The sequence below is a fragment of the Phalaenopsis equestris genome, unplaced genomic scaffold (genome assembly GCF_001263595.1).
Source record: "Phalaenopsis equestris unplaced genomic scaffold, ASM126359v1 Scaffold000531, whole genome shotgun sequence".
Lineage (NCBI taxonomy): Eukaryota > Viridiplantae > Streptophyta > Magnoliopsida > Asparagales > Orchidaceae > Phalaenopsis > Phalaenopsis equestris.
In genome coordinates this window covers 576,613-582,160 of record NW_018164971.1, presented here as the reverse complement: position 1 = coordinate 582,160, position 5,548 = coordinate 576,613, and positions in this window count along the sequence as shown.

Sequence of the window (5,548 nt, the reverse complement as noted above, 5' to 3'; positions counted from 1 at the left end):
TATATATATATATATAAGGCATCTTATATTGAAATGCATAGGAAATCTTCCTTCTAACAGTCATATTCAAGAAGATAATAAAAAAAAAATAATAATAGTAGTAAATACCAATTTGACTAAAAAATATATAAACTCCAGTTTTTTTCAAAGGTCGAACTCCCGCGTTTTCCCAGGAAAGTTTGCTTTAGAAATTACACGTAAATTAAAGCCAACTGGAGACCAAGTCATAACCCCTCTCCTACTATAAAATACTCCGGAGCTCCACCCTCTCCTCTCCATTACTCATCAACTCAGCTAAATTATAAGCCCTCACATATACTCTCTCTCTCTCTCTCTCTATCTCTCTCTCTCTCTCCAAGAACCTACCAATCAATATATTAGTTTGTAAGCAGTAAAGTTGGCAATTCTCATGGCTTCTACAAAAAGAAATTTCGGCATTTCGATATGGTCAGTTTTGATTGCATGGTTGCTCTTGGCAAGTTGTGTTCTACGGGTATTGCCGATGGCGGAGGCGGCGAGAGTGTTGGAAGAAGAGCGAATCATCATCACAACTAAGACGGGATTAGTATTCGAGTCAAAGTCGAAGGGGGGACCGGGGTCGGATCCTTCGAATTGTCATCATGGATCTGGAGGTGGCAGTGGATATTGCCCACCATAAGAAAATAAAAAAAGTTTATGGGGACATTATGTAAATACTAAAAATTTGTGAGGTATTCATGTAAATGCCCTAGATAGAAATAAGCTCGGGTTTATAGCATTGTGTTTAGGTGATGCACCATCAATTAATTCATAATGTACAAAAGTTGCTTTCTATTCTTTTGTTGAATATTATTGATAATAAATGATATAAGTTAATTTGCTAAGATACCTTTATTAATATGATGGTTGGGCGAATAATTTTGATGCTCAAAAGTTTATTGTTATATATATATATATATATATATATATATGAAATAATTGTTTAGTTGAAGGTGATATTGATTAAAAAAATGCAAATATTTTTAAAATTAAATTAAATCATTAAGATTGATTAAGGAGATAAAGAAAGCAACAATTTTTAAAGGGTGTGTATTCCGGCACGTGTGTGTATGTATGTATCTAGGTAGTTATGTATGTATGTATGCACATTCTGAAAGCTAAATTTGATACCCGGCGTATTCCTGGGGCTGCGAATTCGAGAATGTCTGAAAAGGTTAGGAAAAATTTATAACGTGGAAAATTTATATAAATACAACTCAATTCCTATGTATTTACAGATATAATACCTAAACTTCAATTGTTACGTGCATGCCATCTTATTTGTACATTCTTGCCGCCCTGCAAAAGAATGATTTCAATTTTTACACATGTATCTATGTTATCTCATAAAAGTATATTTCTTTTTTTGTAAATTTAAATAATGGTGCGTTTGATGTTATACGAAAGATTTAGTGACTGTTTGGGGGCGCTTACTTCGTGAGGGGGCGTTATGAAAACACCGCCTACACGTTTGTTTAACGCGTTCAAGCGACATTTTGTAACGCCGTCGTTCGAGTATATAGTATATGCGGCCGCGGGATTGATCCCGCGGCCCGCTTTCTTTCGCTGTGTTTTACCTGGCTGCCATTTCTCTCTTCTACCCTAACGTGATACTGAATCCCTCGAGCTCTCGTGCTTGATTCGACTCTTCACTGCACCTTCACCTCGCATCTGCCCTAAAATTCCTCCCTATCCTCTCATAACGGTCAATCTTTAAGTATTTGCATGGAATGATTTTCTTTAGTTGGTTCTTCTGCAGTGGGATTTCGTTCGTTGGATTTTGTTGGATAATGCTGGGCTTTCAAATGATTTGATGTATGCAATTTTCTCATTTTTTGAATGTGTTTGACATTTCAGTACGTTTCTTTTCCTCTTCTCGAATTCTTTTTTGCAGTTGTGATTTCAGTAGGTTATTGTGTTGGGGTTTTTATATTGTCATTTCAGTATGTTTCTTTGGTGGATTTGCCAAGAGAGAAAGTTATGCTTGTAGTGCAATTGGTCTTGGTGAGAGCATATTCTAATGAGCAGTTTTTTAGTGAAGGGTTGCAAGGTAGTTTGGATCTATGCTTGTTCTTAAGCTGTCTGGATCCATGGATGTTTGAATGCTTTTTTAGTGAATGGTTGCAGGACAGTTTGGATCTTATTATGATTGTTCCTAAGTTTTTTAGTGAATTGTTGCATAGCAGTTTATAGCTGTGAATTTGAGGCAGATTATTTTCATAGAATAGTTTGGTATATTTGTAAAGTTTATGCTTATGATCTGGGTACGATGATTTCATAGAAGGACAGTACAGTTGAAAACGTACGTCGTCTAGGTTTTAAAATAAAAATTTTATTCATTTTAAGTGTATTTATAATGGTTTTTTCTCTTTATTTTGTTAGTTTGATATTCACGCGTAAGTGAAGACTGCATCCTTTTTTTAACTGATCTGTAATGGTTTGCGATTTCTGTTTTATCAATTTTTTTGCCCAAACAATTCTGTTGCAAACATCATTACTTAACAGAGGCGGAATGATCATTTATCCAGAAACAATTGCAAATAAGTTGTTCTGAATAAGCTTCCACAAACAACCAGCAGTTTATTTGGACAATCTGCATATTATCAGATTGTGAGGATATTCTGCAAATAAGCAGATTATAAATAACCTGCAGCTATCCCAAACGGACCCATATTCGTCATAAATTTATATAAAAAAGAAAGGTTTAAGTATTTGATACAAAATATACAAGAATTAGGTGGTATCTATGTAAATGCAACTTATAATAAAATTCAACTTGATGTGATGGGGTTTTTTTGAAGGAACTTTTGCTGTTCAATGAAGCTTCTTTAAAAGTCATGCCCGTGGAACAGGTATTTTCATCTATGTATTCTATACCAACGAAAAATTATCTTTCTGCTACAACAACCTTGAAAGATGTTGCTTATCAAATGAAAGTAAAACCACGTGTCAACATTCTCTACAACGGAACAGAGCTTCACCACCTTCTTAAACGAAGCCTCAGTATATGCTCGACTCGTTTGAGCCGTGTTTCTCCAAAAAAATTAGATAGAAATTCAGCCCCACAAAATAAGTTATTATGAATAATTCATAATTTCCTCTGAAAAATTTCCTTTTCAGAAAAGTCACTACTTGTGGGCGCTTCAGCCCCTTCCCTCTTGTTATATATATAATCATATACCTAAATTTAATTTCGTCTTTATTTGCCCATTTGTTGGTTAAGAGCAAAGAAACTTCTTTAAAATTAAAAATGACAAATCTAGAAATTACCATGAAAATGTACATTCGGTATCAATTAATTTAATTACAGAATAGTACCAATTAGTTTAGCTTGAAAATATTAAATAAAAAAAGTACAATTATGATGCTCACGCGTGCTAGAAAATTCACGGCGGTAAAGTAATATATTATCCTCTTAGTATTGTACGAGAATTCAACACATACTTAAGTGAAATTAGAATAATCGGGGATGACACCAGAAGTTTTTATATGAAAAACCCGTAAAAGAAAAAACCACGGGGTCTGACCTAGTTGCGAAAATTCACTCTTGGTTGATGATTATAGAAATCCTTTGTCCCACAGACGAGAAACAATAACTATATTTTCCATATTACAGTGTCGACTGACGGCATTTGATTGACGATGATTGATAAAGATTGGTGGTTAGCGGGGGTCGACGACAGTCGGCAGTGGTTGATGGCAGTCAGCGGTAGTTGACAACAATCAGCGGTGGTTCACTGTTATCGACAGTGGTCGACAACGGTAGGTGGTGGTTGACAAAGATCGGCGGTAACCGACAATGATCAGTGGTGACACTGAGCTGCAGCTCTTCCTCAATGCCTTATGCTCTCTCTCACTCTAGGCTTAAGCTCTCCCTCATGAAAGGGGTGAGACTTTATTTATAGTGTCCTGGGTGCAATTAATGCAGGAATATGAAACATTTCGATCGAATAGTTTGGATAACTTCCTTCAATCAAACAATGTAATGGACATTTGAATGCCTTAATGATGTCAAAATTGAGTGATATTGGGCTCGGTGGATTCGTCTGGTCGAGAAGCTCGTTTGCTGAGGCGCTCGATTTGAATATAAGCATGTCATTTTCCAAATTCACTTGACCATCCAATTATGCTCAGAAATCTTCCAAAAGTGGTTAAATGACTTGATTTGGGCTTTATTTGACTCGGATTGGACTAACTTTGATGTCATTAAGTTCCTCTCATCAAGCTAGTCAATTCGACTATAAGTTTGCTAAAATCAGAGTTTTGGATTACTTTTTATCAAGATTTGAACATCTCTTGCTCAAAATATTATCTCGAAATCCGTGCCATGCCACGAGATTCGTGACGGATAACTAAAATTTGTTTGTGGCATATCACATACTATGAATTATACATTGTGTTTTTTGATCATATCTAAATTTATTCCAAGTCGCTCCAATTTTTAGATAGATTTTTTCTTATAAGGATTTTTAGGAAGATTTACAAGCTTAGTACATAATTTGTAGGGCTTTATATATCTTACATTTAAACTTTAATATTTACTTGCACAAAACCCAATTTTTTATATCACATAACTAAAAAGTTTTTCTTAAGTAATATTCATCTTTTCATTCATATTTATGTTTTATATTATATAAATATATCTTAACATTTAAAGGGGCATTTACATACAATATACTGCCCAATTTTTGTGTATTTGCATATCTAATCACCTAAATTTACATATTTACATGCATGGTACTCAAATCATTAATATCACTATCACCTACATTTAAAATGTGAAATGCACATTTTCATGCATAAATTTATTGTACCAATAAGCATGTCAATAAATTTAGAGGTAGTTCATAATGAACAAATGGAATGCAATTTATATTTTTCATTTAGCTCCAAAAATGATAAATTTGGTTATTATTATTTCAAATGTGATAAATGAAAGAATACAATGAAATAATGAAAATGTGAATGGGATCAGTACTATTTTTTAAAAAAAAATTTCAAAAAAATTCCAACTTTAAGCAATCACACATCATTTTACTAATTATATATTTTAAATATTAATGAATTTAATAAGGGGCATTTACATACATATCAACCAATTATATGTATTTACATATATATATCTTACGCCTAAAGTTTGGTGTTGATAGTGTATCACATAGGTTTGAAACAAAATATACATCTCCAAGTTGGGCAAGTAAGTAAATGCAATTGAATTTACATTTTTAAAATTTTATCATCCAAATATTTCATACTACTTAAAAAATAACAACTTTTAAATTTTTAAAAAATAAAATACACATTTTGTTATACATAAAATGTAATATATACATTTATCTGTGTGTGTGTGTGTTGGGTACCACAGTTTATTGATTGACATCCACAGTATAAGACCTCTCAGGTTGAGAGTTTGAATCCCCTCTGACACAATTGACCTTAGGGAGATGTCACTCAAATTATTAGACACATTAGTGTTGTTTGGAGTCTCGTATGATAGCGCTGCACAGTACTTTCAATATATATATATATA